The sequence below is a fragment of the Symphalangus syndactylus genome, chromosome 4, assembly GCF_028878055.3.
Source record: "Symphalangus syndactylus isolate Jambi chromosome 4, NHGRI_mSymSyn1-v2.1_pri, whole genome shotgun sequence".
NCBI classification, from domain to species: Eukaryota; Metazoa; Chordata; class Mammalia; order Primates; family Hylobatidae; genus Symphalangus; species Symphalangus syndactylus.
Genome location: NC_072426.2, coordinates 39813223 through 39832078, shown reverse-complemented (window position 1 = coordinate 39832078; position 18856 = coordinate 39813223). Strand labels below are relative to the sequence as shown.

Below are 18856 nucleotides of genomic sequence, written 5' to 3'. Positions count from 1 at the left end.
GGTATTTCTGGTCTTATTCGGTGATCAATATTTCTTTCAGTTCCCTTGCATAACCTTTCTAGTTTTTCTTTCTCGTTTTTTAGAGGATTTACTCTGTGTTAGGAAATGCACTAAGTACTTTATCTGCCGAGCATGGACTCCAGTGTCTCCCCCTCTGTTCATATCTCACCTCCATAACTCACCAGCCATTTGAAATTAAGTAAGTTATTCAATCTCTCTATGCTAGTTTCCTGCTCTGTAAACTGGGAATGATATTTATGATTATCTCATAAGATCTGTGAGGAAAATGACTTAGATAATGTTCTTGCCAAATTCCCAGCACATATTAGGTCTTAATTTTACGTTAACTATTGCAGTTAAGTTTCATGATAATTCTACAAGTAGTATTGTATTTGTCATTTCAAAGATGAAGAATTTTAAAAAACTTACATAATCTGTAGCTCCTTGATCTCATTTGCTTGCACCTAAATCTAGGCTTCAGTTTTTCTACCCTTATTCTGATTATCTTTGTTACTGGAAAGGGATCCCGATCCAGATGCCAAGAAAGGGTCCTTGGAGCTCAGGCAAGAAATAATTCAAGGTGAATCCATAAAGTGAAAGCAAGTTTATTAAGAAAACAAAGGAGTGAAAGAATGGCTGCTCCATAAGCAGAGCAGCAGCATGGGCTACTCGACTGCATTTACTTATTTCTTGATTATATGCTAAATAATGGGTGAATTATTCATGAGTTTTCCAGGATAGGGGTGGGCAATCCCTAGAACTGAGAGTTCCTCCCTCTTTTAGCCCACATAGGGTAATTTCCTGATGTTGCCATGGCACCTGCTAACAGTCATGGTGCTACCTTTTAGCATGCTAATGCATTATAATTAATGTATAATGAGCTATGTGGACGACCAGAGGTCACTTTCATCACCATCTTCGTTTTGGTGGGTTTTGGTGGGTTTTCACCAGCTTCTTTACTGCATCCTGTTTTATCAGTAAGGTCTTTGTTACCTGTATCTTGTGCTGACCTCCTACCTCATCCTATGACAAGAATGTTTAACCTCCTGGGAATGCAGGCCAGTAGGCCTCAGCCTTATTTTACCCAGCCCCTATTCAAGATGGAGTCGCTCTGTTTCAAACGCCTCTGACACCTTGATTGATCATTTTTTTTAAACTTCGTTTTCCAGCTCTGACCTCAAACCCCTTCAATAACATGGCTTCCATTTTCATCCATGGGCTCTACCTATGATGACCTTGCCTGTATTGGTACCTGCCCCTCTACTACCAGGACAACCCTGAGCTCTGTGAGACCCAAAGATACAGCCTGCTTTCCAAACAGCCATCAATTCTTTCTATTGGAGGGGGCTAGAAAATAACAGCTTCATGGGTCTGTCTATATCAATGGCTCTCTGATTTTAGCCTACATCAGAATCAGTTGGAGAACTTGACAAAATATATTTCTGGCTTCTATTTCCAGAAGATTTGGTATATCTAGGGTAAGGCTCAAGAATTTGCATTTCTAAATTTACAGAGAATGCTGATACAGCTGCTCTAGGGAACACATTTTAAAAACCACTGGTCTGGGCCGGGCGCGGTGGTTCACGCCTGTAATTCCAGCACTTTAGGAGGCCAAGGCGAGTGGATCACCTGAGGTCAGGAGTTCAAGAGCAGTCTGACCAAGATGGTGGACCCCATCTCTAATAAAATTCAAAAATTAGCCAGGTGTGGTGGCGGGCACCTGTAATCCCAGCTACTCAGGAGGCTGAGGCAGTAGAATCGCTTGAACCTGGGAGGCAGAGGTTGCAGTGAGGCGAAATCACACCATTACACTCCACCCTGGAGGACAGAGGGAGATTCCATCTCAAAAAAACAAAAAAAACAAAAAAAACAAGAAAACAAAAACCAAAACCATTGGTCTGTGTGTTTTTCTCAAAAACCCCAATAGAACATTCCTGTCAGAAATACAGCTTTTTTTCCCTCAAGTTAAGAAATAGTCAAATCATTTATGTTAAGCTATGGTTTTTAGTGAGTTCCAGTTTTAATCAGCATTTGGACATATCAAGTACTTATTAATATTTACACTCCATAGCATATTTTACAGCTATTAATTTGAATGTTGCTAGCATGGTTAGAGTACAGTTATTTAAACTTGAAAATCAAAAGTGCCTGCATTAAAGAGCATCTTTCTCCTGAGAAATTCAGTGTATTCCACACTAGAAAGTTACTTTCTCTGGTATAAAGATAAGAAATTAGTTTTATTTATAATATTTGCAAAGACAAAAGTAAGAAGTTGATTTTATCATTAGTTTAAAAACTATAAAAGCACAGCCTGGCACTGTTACATTTTGAAAATTTACTTCCTATAATTTAACTAGTGATTTTAGAATATTTATATTATTTTCAATCTCACTTATTTCAGTAGTTTCTATTGGGATAGTAGGTCTAGGAAAGGATTACTTGGGTAAAAGACAACTTAATGTTCAAACATATTTGGTAAATTATATACTTGGGCAGTCGAGCTTTCTATGTTTTTTAGGATTTATTATATATACCTAATTTGAATATCATTCATTTTCAAAGCAATTCAATATAATGCATTACTTTAGTACTTAATGAATATAATTTAAACATATTTTTGTGCTTCATAGCCTGTGCTTTTTTTTAAATAGCCATGACAATTGTTCTTGCAAAAAACATAGTTAATGCAGATCTATAAATATTAAGATTTTAGGTAAAATTGATTTAATTATTTATAATTAAATATTTTAAAAATATTTATATTTCCCATTTCAGTATTTGACTAAATGCAGACTTATGGGCTATTAGGAGCCTAAAGATATGCTAGCAGCCTGCAGTTACCATCAGGTAAATACTTATACTTCCAGATACTGAATAATGGGTATTACATTTGTGTTCAAATTTCTACTATAATTTTTTGTCTGCATAATTCTGTGAAAAGTGTACTTCCCACCTTCCTCGACCAAATTCCGTGTTTTGAACTTCCTTTTTCTATCCTCTGAATTTGATCCTAACCAAGTGCGTTTCTTGAATAACGTGTGTACAATATTGCATTGTTAAATTAGGGAAATAATATGGGATTTAAATTTTAATTAAGGCAAACATCTGAGCCAAATGTTATGCAGCTTATTAAAGTAATATTTATGAACTGATTGTGGGATAACAGCAGTTAATTACTGCAGCTCACATTGTAAAAAATATCAAAGTCTAAACTTTCTATAAATCATAATAATTAATTTTATTCACTCATTCACTCACTCTCTTGCTTACTCAATTAAAAAAGACTGTTTTCTATAATGAAATGTGCTCTCTTAACATTAAAATGAGCGATTATAATCTAGGGTTACCTCATGCTTATCAAAAGACTATTTAACTCTTTAAATCATCTTTCTATTTCAAAAGGTCTGCTTTTTTGCCAGACTTTGAGGTCTGCTTTTCATTCATTTATTTTTTCATTCACTCATTCATCAAACTTCTGTTGAATACCAACTTTAAGGAAGGCACTATTTGAGTTAAGATAAAAGAGTAATACATTTGTCAAGAAATGACATGCACATAGTTACTCTAAAGCACACTAGATCTTGAAGTTGTATAAGAAATAATTAAACCAAAACCAAAAGCTACTTGAATTTGCAGGAAGAAACTGCCTGCAGCTGGGAATGTTTAACATTTAGGTGCCACCTAAATCCTTCATTATTACTGCAGAAACTCTATGCTACTTTGGGTCTTTAAGACATTATTCCATTTGAAAGTGCTCAGTTGATCCAATAGTCAGTGCTTTTGGGGAATTACGTATAATTCCCAGCACTCCTAGCACTGAAGCTCGATTGCCTTTACAGGCAAGGAAACATGGTTACAGAGATAAAAACGTACAGACTTCCAATTCTCATTCTGGTGATATTCCCACTAGTACCTGCTGCCTTTTCAGTAAGCATTTTCTGCATAGAAGACTTATATGCTGGTTGCTCAGGGAAGTTAAGATCAAACGGAGACCACTTTGCTGCAACCCTGAGTCTCTGGAAACTGCCTTTAAAATCTCTATAATTGTGTAGGATGCAGCTTACAACAACCTATATAATGTATGTATTAGCTTTGGTTAGAATTTGACACTGACAGTTTAAATTTCAGTCATTCCTAAGACCCATTTATGGCAGTTGGTTTTGTTTAGCTATATAACATCTGTTTGATTTCAAAGGCAGTGCTCTAGTATTGCATCATTTATTCCTGAATATTTATTGAGAATAGTTTTTCAACACTATACATTTTTATATATAACACTAAATAATAGGAAGCTCAGTAAATTTACTTTTGCACCAATATTTTAAACTTCATTTATTTTGGAGAAAAATAAGATATATACCTAATATTGTATTAAAACTAATTGGACTTGTTTTCCTCATACCATTTTCCTCTAGGGATTACTCTTGAGCTACTGTTTATTAATAGTAAGCATGAATGATTGAGCAGCAGAACTGGAACAAATGCATATCCCAATGTAGAGCTACATCAAATAATCCCTTTATTGGGTTTGTATTTTAGCTTAAATCTCACAAGTAACAATCACACTTTTTAAAAAAGGTATCCACATTTTATATACAATGCCAGTAATGAAGCTAGTTCAACTTCATTTGTTTTTTTTTTTTTTTTTTTGAGACGGAGTCTCCCTCTGTCGCCCAGGCTGGAGTGCAGTGGCGCCATCCACTGCAAGCTCCGCCTCCTGGGTTCATGCCATTCTCCTGCCTCAGCCTCCCGAGTAGCTGGGACTACAGGCGCCCGCCACCATGCCCGGCTAATTTTTTTGTATTTTTAGTAGAGACGGGGTTTCACCGTGTTAGCCAGGATGTTCTCCATCTCCTGACCTCGTGATCCGCCCTTCTTGGCCTCCCAAAGTGCTGGGATTACAGGCATGAGCCACCGCTCCTGGCCTCAACTTGTTTTCTTAAGAAACCAAAATATTTACACTTTCAACGTATTTTGATCACCCATTTGAGGCATGACTTAACTTTGTTTTGAGTAAACATTTAATTTACTGGAGGAACTCCAAAGCTATGATATTATAACACCATTTACCCAAATAGTTGCTCTAATGTTTTTAATGTATCGATATAACAATGAAATATTTATAGATATTCTACTTTTTACATTGTTTAATATGAACCAAATGTCAATTTCTCCAGCTCTTATTGAATAATGACTTATAATCTGGGGGACTTATTTTATTTACTTATAAAAGTCTTCCTTTACAAATCTTTTTAAAAAACGTATATCCATGCTGTAATCTTAGAGTAACAGAATATCACTCTCACATCTTATAAATAATAATGACAGCCACTAAAACTAGTGCATAATATCAAATAAATAAACTCCCTTGAGTTTTAAGTAAATTTTATTTTGATTAATAATTATAATGTTAAAAATATACAAAATGTTAAGAACATGTTTTAATACAAAGCTATGCTAAATAAGATAAAATAAATAGTATTGGACTTTAGTCAAAAATAAGTATTTTCAAAAATAAAGTGAAAAAGCATATTATTGGAAAAATCGCTGAGATACCAGAAAACAAAAATATGTAGTCAAAGAAAATACATATTTTTAATATACTGCATTATAAGTATTTTAAAACTTGACTTAAAAAATAACTGTTTTTAAAGTTATTTCTAATTTAATACCTAAAAACATATTTTATATATTTAGTCATTCTTCTATTAATGGACATTTAGATTAGTTCTAAATTTCACAACATCACAATTTTTGCTAGTCTAATGGGTGAAACATTTGGATATCTGGACTTCTGCTTCCAGGAACGGTGAACAAGATAATTTGAGCCAACCCTCCCAATGAAAACAACTTAAACACCAGAATGATTTTTATATATAATTTTTATGTATAGTAAATTAATGCTAATTGAATTTATTATTATATTCATTATTTTCATGTTTGCATATTTTTAAAAGCCTGAAATATCAAACAGTGTGGTGTGAATCAGAATCCAAAGGATCATACCCAGTTAGAGTTACTTTTGTGGAATTTGGGGAGCAGATTATATATAGAAATACAACAATGTGCATGTTTTCACCTTGTATCCCACAACCTTGGTAAACTCACTTATTAGTATTTGAATTGCTGTAGTTTAGATGTTTGCCCCCCTAAACTTCATGTTGAAATTTGATCCTTCATGTTGAAGGTCAGGCCTGATGGGAGGTGCTTGGGTCATGGGGGGCAGATCCTTTATAAATACAAAAAAATTAAAATAGATGTAGGGCTTTACAAGCTATCTACTTCTTCTTGAGTAAATGTCTTCTAACGTATTTTTCCTTTTTTTTTCTAAATTATCAAATTTGATGGCATACACTTGTTCATAATGTTACCGTATTACTTCCGTATCTTTAGTATCTACAGAAAAATTCCTTTTTTACTTCTGATTTTAATTATTTGAATCTTCTCTATTTTAATTCCTCTCATTGTTTTCTACTGATTTTCTGTTTTCTATTGACTGATTGAAGCTCTTTTTAAAATTTATTTATCTCTTTTTTAATTTGCTTTTTCCTTAACTTCTTAAGGTAATTGTTTTAGACTTTTTGTCTCTTCTACCGTAAGCATTTATTGCTAACACTCTCTCTGAACGTTGCTTTGGCTGCATCTTGCAATTTTTTATAACTTGTGTTTTTATTTTTATTCAATTCTAAATATTTTCTTTTCTAAATTTTTATATTTAAATAGCTTTGTGGGTGCAAGTGGTTTTTGCTTATAAGGATAAATTGTATAGTAGTGAAATCCAGGATTTTAGTGTACTCATCACTGAATTCTGTACATTGTACCCAGCAGTAGATTTTTTATCCCTTATACTCCTCCCACCTCCCCCACTTCTGAGTCTCCAATGTCCATTATACCACTCTGTATGCCTTTGTGTACCCATAGCATAGCTCCCACTTATAAGTGAGAATATGTAACATTTGATTTTCCATTTCTGAGTTACTTCCCTTAAGATAATTGCCTCCAGTTACATCCAAGTTGTTGCAAAAGACATTACTTCATTCTTTTCGATGGCTGAATAAATAGTCCAATAGTAGTCCATTTTCTTTATCCAGTCATTTATCAGTGGGCACTTAGGTTGATTCCATATCTTTGCAATTGTGAATTGTTCTGTGATAAACATATGTGTGCAGGTGTCTTTTTGATATAATGACTCATTTTCCTTTGGATAGATACCCACCAGTCAGATTGTTGAATCAAAAGATAAACCTACTTTTTGTTCTTTGAGAAATCGCCATATTGTTTTTCACAGAGGTTGTACCGATTTATATCCCCATCAGAATTGTATAAGTGTTCCCTTTTCACCACATTTATGCCAACATTTATTTATTTATTTTTTATCTTGAGCAGTGTCTGGGCTATTATTACTATTATTTTACTTTTAAATAATGGCCATTCTGGTTGTGGTTTTAATTTGCATTTCCCTGATGATTAGTGATGTTGAGCATTTTTCAAACGTTTATTGGCCATTTGTATATCTACTTTTACGAAAAGTCTGTTCATGTCATTTGCCCACATGTTCATGGGATTATTTTGTTAAGAAATTTTTGCACCTATGATCCTCAGGGATATTGGTCTGCAGTTTTATTTTTCCGCTATGTTCCTTCTGGCTTGGTATCAGGGTAATAATGGCTTTATAGAATGAGTTTGGAAGATTCCTTCCTTCTCAATCTTTTGGAATACTTTCAGTATGATTGGTACCAATTCTTCCTTGAATATCTCGTAGAATTCAGCTGTGCATCCATCCAGTCTTGGGCTTTTGTTTCAACATATTTTTAATTACTGCTTGTTATTGGTCTGTTCAGCACTTTTGTTTCTTCCTGATTCAAGGTAGGGTGGTTGTATGTATCCAGAAGTATATTCATTTACTGTAGATTTTCTAGTTTGTATACATAGAGATATTCATAGTAGTCTCAAATGATCTTTTATATTTCTGTGGTATCAGTTGTAATGTCTCCATTTTCATTTCTAATTGAGCTTATTTGAATCTTCTGTCTTCTATTTTGGTTAACCTAACTAATGGTCTATCAATTTCATTTTTTGAAATGAACCAAATTTTGTTTCACTGGTCTCTTGTATTAATTTTTTTGTTTTAATTAAGTTTAGTTCTCCTCTGACCTTCGCTACTTTTTTATTTTTGGCCGGGGTTGGGTTTACTTTGTTTTTGTTTCTCTAGTTCCCTGAGGTGTGACAATAGGTTTTCAATTTGTCATCTTTCTGACTTTTTGATGTAGTTGTTTAACACTATGAATTTTCCTCTTAGCACTGCTTTTGCTATATTCCCAGCAGTTGTGATAATTTGTGTTACTGTTATCATTCACTTGAAAAATTTTTAAATTTCCATCTTTCATTGTTAATCCAGTTTTGAGGGCTTCTTTTGGAATTGATTTCTAGTTTTATTTTGCAGTGGTCTGAGAAAATACTTGCTATGATTTGTATTTGTTAAAACTTATTGAGGCTTGGTTAGTAGTCTATCATATAATCTATCTTGGAAAATGTGCCAATGAGAAGAATGTGTATTCTTCAATTCTTGGGTAGAATGTTTTGTAATATCTGTTAGGTCCATTTGTTCTAGAGTGCAGTATAAGTACAGTGTTTATTGACTTTCTACCTTGATGTCCTGTCTAGTGCTATCAGTGGAGTTTTGAAATCTCCCACTATTATTGTGTTGCTGTTTATCTCTTTTCTTAGGTCTAGTAGTAGTTGTTTTATGAATCTGGGTGCTCTAGAGTTAGGTGCATATATATTTAGGACTGTTATGGCTTCTTGTTGAATTAACCCTTTTATTATAATATAATTACTTTCTTTGTCTTATTTGTAATACTTTGGTTCCTTTAAAGTCTTATCTAATATAAGAATACCTACTCCTGCTCACTATTAGTTTTCATTTGCATGGAATATTTTTTCAAAAGACTTTTGCTATTTTTGACCTATGAATTATTTTGATATGCTTTGTTAAATTTCCAAATATTTTGTGATGTCGCACATATCTTTCTGTTATTGAATTCCAGCTTAATCACATTGCAGTCAGAGAAAATGCACTTTGTGATTTCAATCTTATTAAAATTGTAGGGAGTTATTTTATGGCTCACATATTTTATAGAAGAGTATAGTCTGAGGGAGTACGTAGTCATGTTGCTGTGCACCACAGAGTGGAATTCTTTCAGGTCTTTGGGTCCAACTCAAATCTTTCTTGTGAACACAAGGAAGGGATCTGTGAAAAGAGTTGGTCAATTAATGTCAAGCCAAGAACTCTTGCACTTTGTGCTTTCAAGTATTATAAACGCTCATAGTAGCGAACACTTAATCTTTCAAAATTCATTTTTTTCATCTACTCTATGGTGTTTCCATCTAGTGACCATGACACTTCACTTCTTTTATGCGCTTTATGAAAAGTTGTTATTTTGTTGGCTATTCACTTTTTTCTCATTGTTAGGGTGCCTGCAACAATCTAATCTTGTTTTTTATGTACTGATCAGAAGCAGAACTGGTCTAATACGCTTTCTGTAGCCTTATAAAAATAAGCATTACAAAAATAAAAACCATAAACTTCTTGAAATTTTTATTAGTATTTTTTCAAATAATGTACTTTATTTCTTGCTAATTAATTGTGATTGAATGTTTTACATTCTTAAGTTTTTAATTTTTATTTCTGCAATATAAGAAAGCTATTGCTTTTGTAATTTGTTCTTTTATTTGCCATTTTCCTGGAGTGTATTATAAGACGTACAGTTGGCCCTCCATTTCCATGGGTTCTGCATCCATGGTTTCAACCAACCACAGATCAAAAACATTCAGAAAATAAGTTTGTCTCTACTGAAAATGTACAAACTTTTTTCCCTTGTCATTATTTCCTGAACAATATAACAACTATTTACCTAGCATTTACATTGTATTAGCTATTATAAGTAATCTACAGTTGATTTAAAATGTGAGGAAGGAGATGCATAGGTTATATGCAAATTCTATGGAATTTTATGAAAGGGACTTGGGAATCCAAAGACTTTGGTATCACTGAGAGGTCTTGGAACCAATTCTCCATGGATACTGAAGAATGACTGTAATAATTTATGTTTTAAATTTTTGGAACCTCTGTGTAAGTAAATTTGTAACAAAAAAGTGACACATAATTTTGTTTATAAATTTTAGTTATTTTGTATAATGTCAAGAAATAGTAGAGATGTTGAAAATTCTTGTCTTGTTTCTTATTTTAGCAAAAATGCCTCTTTGGCTTTTATCTTATGTTCAATGCCTTTTGGAGGTTTCTGACAGGTTATATATCAAATTAAGTAAAACTACATATATTTCTACTTTGGAAAGATATAATTAATGGCTGTTAAATGTTAGTGCATAGTTTTTGACAGGTATTGTAATCATTTTTTCTTCTATTATTAATTTAGTAGTTTATAACAATAAATTTCTAAATGTAGACTAATTATAACCTTGAGGTAAGCATTACTTGTTCAGAATGTATTAATCTTTTAGTGCATCAATATTTAAAAACAACTTTTGCTTCTTAATTTGTAAGCAAATAAGTTTCCTTTTATGTAGTTGTAGTTGTAGTTGTAGTTTTCTTTTATGTAATTGTTGTAGCATCAAAATTTTGCTAGCAGAGTATAATGGGTTACATTGTTTTATGTATTTTTCTAGTCAATTAATTGTGTTTGTGTGTGTGTTTATACACATATATTTCTGGAGCAGAAATATTTCCCATGTATGTTCTTGTACTACCACATTACTTGTTTATTGCAGGCAAACCAGAAATAAAATAATTTGTTTGCTGTGAAACACGCCTTGATATTTACTGTTCAGTGTATGTATATATGTTCTTGTAATATGGAGGAAACAAAATTTCTCCAGGAATACTATACTTTCTTTAAAGTATTATATGTATATAATGATAAAAGTATTATGATACATATAATAATTTAAATAGACACATTCTTATATATATTTGAATATATTTATATATACAGATGCAAACATCAGAAAAAATTTTTTAGAAACTACCTAGATTAACTTGTTTTGTAAAGTAGAAAATTTTGCTTTAAACGATATTTGTACCAGAGTAGTTGCTTCACCATGAAAACATAATAAAAACATGGTAGGCAGAATGATTCCCAAAGATATCCACACCATAATACCTGGAACCTGTGAATATGTTTCCTTATATGTCAATGGAAAATTTGCAGATATAATTATAGTTATAGACCTTATGAGAAGGAGAATATTCTGTATTGTTTGAGTGGTCTGAATTTAACCACAAACTTAAAAGAAAAAATATTATATTTATTTGTCGTCAAAGATACACAACAGGATAGACAAGGGAGAGCAAGAAGTCAAAGAGATTGAAGCATGAGAAGAACTCAACTTGCCTTACTGACTTTGGATGTGGTGAAAGAGGGCTGCAAGCTAAAGATTATGACAACATCTAGAACCGAGAATGGCCCCTGACTAAGAGACAGCAATGAAATGGAGACCTCAGCTCTAAAAGTACATGGAATTGAATTCTGCCAATAAGGTGAGTGAGTCTGGAAGGAGATTCTAACCCAGAGGCTCCCAACAAAGAGCCTAAGCCAGCTGACACCTTTGTTTTAGCTTAATGAGCTGCTAAGCATAGAACCCAGAAGAACCCAATAGAATTCTGACTTCTAGAACAATCAGATTATAAATGAGCATTGGTTTCAGCAGTCAAGATTATGGCCAGTTGTTAGCAACAGAAAACTAACACAAATGTTCAGCAGATAGCTGAGGATTGTAAGAGTAGATATATGGGAAAACGATGAAATGAACTCTGCATTTTTCTTGGGTTTTTGCCTAGAGACACTGTCAAGATCCCAATGGAGAAAGTAAAGCACAAGCAGTGTGTAGTAATAACAAGAAAGTGGAGTTAACAGAGATCAGCATCAGGGCTGTTGAAGTGAGTGGAGTCTGTGGAACAGACTACCAGAGAGAAGAGAGATATATGCATAAGGAGTTTCAGAAATTGCATGAGATTATTTTAGTCTTTGGCCAGTTACTAAATTGTACTTGTGCAGAACAAGATGCAGGAGGGCTTAGCAGGCAACAGCTTCTAGAAGTCATGAGATAAATGAAAATTCTAGAGGTTTGACAGTGATGAGAGACATAGGACATCTAAATATGTAAAAGAAAGAGAATATCCAGGGTACTCAGTTAATGCCCTATACAGATAAGGTCTTAGAAACAGAAGAATGGGTGCAGTGGCTCACACTTGTAATCCTAGCTGAGGATTACAGCTGGGAGGCTGAGGTGGGCAGATCACTTAAGGTCAGGAGTTTGAGACCAGCCTGGCCAACATGGTGAAACCCCATCTCTACAAAAAATACAAAGATTAGCCAGCGGTGGTGGCGGGTGCCTGTAATCTCAGCTACTCGGAAGGCTGAGACGAGAGAATCACTTGAACCCAGGAGACAGAAGTTGCAGTGGGCTGAGATCATGTCACCGCACCCCAGCCTGGGTGACAGAGTGAGACTCCATCTCAAGAAAATAAAGAAAGAAAGAAAAGCAAAAGAAATAGGAGAATTCTACCACTAAAATAAGGGGTTATATATAAATAGGCCCTAATAAATTATAAAAACAAATGTCAAATGAATCTAGTGAATTAACTACCTGTCAGAACAAAAAAGTTAGCACCGTATTAAAAAAATCTAGACATTCAAGTACACAGTATTAAAAATGTCTGGTGTATAATCAAATAAAGCAGGGCATGTAAAGAATTGGGAAAATGGTACTAGTAATTAGGAGAAAATGTGGTCAAAATAAACCAACAAAGGGTTGACTCATATATTAAAATGAACAGGCGAAGACTTTAAAGCAGCTATTCTAAATATGTTTAAGAACTTAAAATATGTTATAACTAAAGAACAGGTGAGAAACATAACCAGAGAAATAAAACAGAAGAAGCTATAATAACTAGACCTAACTAAAACGCAATGTTTTTGATGAAAACAAGTCTCCTGAGATTAAAAAATCAGAATAAACAAACAAAAAAACACACACAGATTTCACTTAGCATTACATGTAAATAAGGGCGAAAAGATTCAATAAACTTAGAAATAAGCCAATTATTTATTCAAAATTACATAATTTGAAAAAAAAGAAAAATTACACTATGAATAACATTAATACAGCCACAAACACGTATGAGAAAATATCCAGTGATTTTTACATATTTTTGGTGGTCCATTGTAGAAAGAAGTGAAGGAAGGTAGGAAAGAATAAAGGAAGAAAAGAAGGAGGGAAAGGAGGAAGGAAGGAAGGGAGGGAGGAAGGAAGGGAGGGAGGGAGAGAGAGGGAAATAGAAAGAAAGAAAAAGAAAGAAAGAAGGAAAGACAGAAAGAGAAAGAAAGAAGAAAGAGAAAGAAGAAAAAGAAAGAAAGAAAAAGAAAGAAATGAGAGAGAGAAAGAGAAAGAAAAGTAAAAAGAAAGACAAAAAGAGGGAGGGGAAGGAAGGAAGAAAGGAAAGAAGGAAGCAAGGAGGGAAGGAAGAAGTGAGACTCCTGAGTTACAGCCTAACAAAATAGCCATTCCTGTTAGAAAAAAGTCCACGTAGAAACATTTCCTTGAGTTTAGTCTGGAAGCTGCTTCATTTCCACTGATCGCTGAATTTGTTAATTTAAGACATAAAGTTTTATGATATATTCTTCTATTCATTCAAGGAGAGGAAAAGTTACTTTTTATAATGAATTTATAAAAAGGGAGGGAGTGCTATTACAAAAAGCAAAATAGCCATTAATATATTTGAACAAAACAGACTTATTTTTAGAAATGACTGATGGGATGATGAAGTGGTCGGAGAGATGGGCCTTGTGGTTTTGAAACAAAAGAATATAGACAAAAATTCTTAAGAGAGATAGAGAGGGAAATTGACCCAACATACTGTTTGGAGGCATGGATTTAGAAGAAAGATAAGTAAGGAGGAAAACTAGGGAAGGTTAAGAATAATAGGAGCAATGATGTTGATATGTAAACTTAAGATGTTTCCTATTTTGTGATGTTTTTCTTATTTTCTAACTAATATTTAAAAATTATAATTCATGTGGAAAATGCAGCTTTTTAAAAATTTAACAAATATATATTCACAAGTATTATGGAATTCTTGAATCAAAATTTGTTTGCTTTATATTTGTTTTCTAATTCTCCAGTCCACTGTCCACATGAATTTCTTGCCTTTTATATTATCGCTAGAATATGGGTACCACATTGACATTTTTTTTCTTGCCATTGGAAATAAATTCTCCCCTAGATATTCAAACACAGATATACCTAACACACCATAGACTATAATGTGAAAATATTAAACTCCTTTCAAAAATAAAGTGTCATTCAGAAAGTCTTTATTTCATCCAACAAAACAGGTAAAAAGACAATCACGAAAATGATAATTTGCATAGAAAATCTGAATATTCTACATATGAGAGCAAGTTCTTGCCAAGCAATTCATAATTTAGGACATTTGCCAGGTGGCTTTATTTTGGAATACATGTCTAATAGCATTAAGTGTTTGAATCAAATAACAATATTCTGTTTCAATTGCATACCCATCAAATAACATTCTGAATAAAATTTGATTTTCTGTGCTAATGTGCCTACAGGGAGACAATACATGATCTCTATTGCAGAGAGACTCTAAGCTATACAATAACAAATTGTCATTCTGATGTTTTTCATCAGCTTCAGAAGTTCAGTTACTAGGAACCCACCTTTAAGGAATGCAGAGAACCCTGACTTCTGGCAAGTCTTGTAAATGTAGCAAGATGGTGTCTGCCTGTGAGTACCTAAGAAGGAAGCCAATGGGTCCATTCCAGGCTACATTCTCATGTATTTTTGGTTATTGTAAGCCTTTCCTTCCCCAAACTACAATATCTATTTTGCGTTGTCTGTTATCATTTTATGTTTAATAAATACTTTTGTTAAAAGAATCAGCATGTATTATCTTGGATTAGAAAACATATAAAACCATTCAATTTATCTCTCTATTAATTTATTTCTCCAATAATAATTACAAATGTACTCATTCTTCTTTCTCTAAAATAAGATCATCCCTATTTTAATAATTTAGTGCAATTTTAAATTTTGAATAGTCAGTCATATTTAGAAATACAATTCACATTGAACCATAAAGTAAATATCCCTTGGGTATATAGTTTATAAAAATTTATCTTATCAATTTTATTTATATAATTTTACTTATTTGATATTTTAAGAACAAAATATATAAATGTCAATGAAAGAAACACCCATCCTTTGGAAATAGGATTCATAATAATTAAAATATCAATTATTTAATTGAGGATTCAAATGTCCTGCAACATATTCAGAATTTCCTGAAAAGAGATTTGCATTATTGAAATAAAAATATAACTTAGAAATTGAATCATTAAGCTATATTTTTAGTACAATAAGTATACTTTTAAGTATCTCACTAAAATAGAGATACGACAGAAAATAAAAGTTTATATAGTCCATATGTTTAACATAAAGGAAAATGTTTTGCTGTGCTTCAGAAATAATTGTAACTTTCTCTTTGTATAGGAATGGACATTTCTACATTATTCTGGAAAGTATATTCAACACCTAGTGAGATTTCATTACTCTTTATGGAATAAGAACACAAGCTAATTTTCAATTCTACATTGCATCACGTAAGTGGTACATATTCTTTGGAAAGAGAATAGTAGCTGAGGACCTCTGCTGCCTTGACAATTTTAGATTTTTTCTTGTTTAAGTTTTGGAAGCTTGGGTTGTCTCTTGTCAACATATGTGTATAAAGTCTTTTCAGAAATCAGAGTGTCCTGCTAGGCTTGAAACTCGTGGATAATTTCCATGTGATTTATGCAGCAGAAATTATTCCTGAAGTTGAACAAAGTTATGGGAATACACGCATCCCCTGACTTATGAAGGCTTTTGGAAATCTCATACATCTCAGACATCAGGAAACTTCCAAAGGAAGTAGGAATCATAATTCAAAACCTTTCCCTTTTGATAAAAACATTCACTTTAGGAAATGCTAATGAGTTATTCTAAGAACCACCACCCCTCTTCCACTGCAAATTCTCTTTATAGAGGATTTTGTATGTGGGTTATTTTTCATTTTTAATCAAATAAAAATCCTGACTTGAAGTTATACCAGATTCCTACTTCCCTCTTTTTCCCGTTCTTACTTTTGTTCTTTCTTTCCCACCCCACCTCCCCTTTTTTGTTTTTCAGACAGGGTCTCGCAGTGTTGCAATTCTCTTGCCTCAGCATCCCTAGTAGCTGTGAATACAGGCATGTGCCACCACGCTTGGCTAATTTTTGTATTTTTAATAGTGATGGGGTTTTGCCATGTTGCTCAGGCTGGTCTCGAACTCCTGACCTCAGGTGATCCACCCCACCTCAGCCTCCCAAAGTGCTGGGATTACAGGTGTGAGCCACCACACCTAGCCAATTCTTTCTTTTTTTTTTCCTTCTTTCCTATCCTTTTTCTGTGCAGCAAAATTTTAATAATATTTTGATGAGTAACAGGACGCAACCTAATTCCCCAGTTTCCAATCTGACTCGTTGATGTCACAGCTCTTGAACTGAAAAGACTGAGATGTGGAGAAACTGGCAGCATGAAAGAACAAAGGCTAATGAAAAGTTACCCTGAAACTGAGCTTAGAGGCTGCACTGGTGCATTCAAGGAATAAATAAATAAATTCTGAGCTTACCGTTGGTAGAAATCAGTGGCCCAATAACTTTTATCTTTCCCTAATCTATAAAGAAAGTATATCATGTTGTTAGCATTCATGCAAAAACCATTACTCAGAGTAGATAAAATTCCCATTAAAAAGTGATTTTCTTGTTTCCTAACAAAGGAAGAAGTACTAATTGGACATGGATGCACATACGATGGAAATCTCAGGGGCCAGAGACCTGGGCTGGAGCAAATTGTGGTCTGGATATGATTAACTCTAGAAAATCTCAACTGTGGTTGCCGTCATAATTCCTAATACCTGTAGTATAAAAAAACTTTATAATATCTGACTATTTGGCAACCTCAATGTTAAATCTAAAGTTTGAGCATGAGGTGGACCTAGTCATGAACTTTTCACAGGTTGGGGTAAATGATAAGGAGAAACATTTCTAGTAAAAATACTAAAGCCCACATCTGCTCTTTTCAGTTCCCACTTTCAACAATCTAATTCACTCTCTTGTCAACTGTAGCTTAAATGAATAATACTGATCTCCACATCTCAAGTTTAATGTCTATCCATTTTATCTCTCACACTGCTTCCAAAATATTTTTTGTAAAATAATACTTTTGTCCAGCTTACTAGAAAAAAATCTTAAAGAGCCCATTAATAACGGAGTATATACTTGCATTCAAAAACCTCCACAGTCAGGCACCTATATACCATTTCAATGTTAATTTCTTCTCCTCACTTGCACACAATTTCCAATCTAGTTTAACTGGGCTCCCACTGATATAAATACATGTTAATGCCTTAGGTTCACAGTGTTAATTATTTTCCTCCTAATTCTGCAAACATCTTCTATAAATTTAAACTTTATCCTTTCTCAAAATCCAGTTTAGAGCCCCCATTTAACCGCAACTATCTGTGAAATACTTAATGCCAAAACATCCATTTCTTGTCTGTTTCTCCAGAAAACAGCTTTAAATTGCCTAAGCCTCCTCTTTGCTTGCCAGTAGTTACAAATTTTGTATCTTCTAGGTGAGTTGATGTGTTGATTAAACTTTTTACATGTACATTTACCTCCTCCACATTAATAATGTGTTCCTAGTGTCCAGTTCTTTGCATGTATTAAATTCTCAGTACAGTTCATTTATTGATTTATATATTAACCAATACAATTAGAGATACAATCAAGAAATATGAATTATTGCTACCATCTTCTATTACACCCCATCAAACTTCTCATTGCAAAAATAGAAAGACATGCCTGGATTTGGTTAAGTTACTAGGAAGATAACTATGTTACTCTCAGATAAATATGTTACTAGGTCAAATAATCAAGCTTATCTAGTTAGCTAGCTAAAAATTCTCAGTAATTAACATTATGACATTTGTAAACAGGTTCCATAAACTTTTGAATTAGGGTTTTAAATCAGAAGAATAAAAAGTGTCATGGAAGATATGGCTGCATCTGCAGCTCCATAGAAAGAATATCTACCTGCATAACTACTGGTTGCTGTGGCTAATTGAAGGTATGCAATGTCCAAATTTATAAAGTAATACAAATTGTCTTCTGCCTCCGCAATCTTCTTGGCCTACAGTCTTCCTCTGCCAACCCACACTGCAATGCAATTCATTTTTCAAAATCCACCCCAAACACTGTTATCTTCATGACTTACTTTTTTTTGTCACTTCAGCTGGCCCTCTGTGAGCCAAAACACCAAAAAAAACTCATTAATTATCCTTTTAAGTCGGTGATTGACTTTAAAATATTCCTTCTGAAATGATTATTCACATTAGAGCATTTTCTTTAATTAGACATTAGGACTTCAAGCCTTCTATATTATAACTGTTTTTCTTTCCCTCTCACTATTCCAAACCCAGTGGAATTTCAACTGTCAGCTGGGGAGGTTTTTGTTGGCAGAAGAGGAGAACCCTGCCGTACTCACTGTTAACCATAGTATTTGTCCATAGAAACAGAATGTGAGTCTTACAGGTAATTTTAAATATTCTAGGGGCTACAGTTTTTTGTTTCTTTTTTTTTTTTTTTTTTTTTTTGAGACGGAGTCTCTCTCTGTCGCCCAGGCTGGAGTGCAGTGGCATGATCTCGGCTCACTGCAAGCTCCGCCTCCTGGGTTCAC

The 18856-nt window shown here is 33.6% G+C and overlaps 1 long non-coding RNA gene across 1 annotated transcript in view; it reads left to right on the top strand.

Annotated features, from left to right (window-relative positions):
• LOC134736342 (uncharacterized) overlaps positions 1 to 17809 on the top strand; it is a 105344-nt gene extending 87535 nt beyond the window's left edge. The window contains exons 3-6 of the long non-coding RNA XR_010120297.1: positions 11342 to 11557; positions 14731 to 14826; positions 15592 to 15701; positions 16896 to 17809. This is a non-coding gene — a long non-coding RNA (uncharacterized lncRNA). The remainder of the gene's footprint in view (positions 1 to 11341; positions 11558 to 14730; positions 14827 to 15591; positions 15702 to 16895) is intronic.
• Positions 17810 to 18856: the final 1047 nt, after the last annotated feature.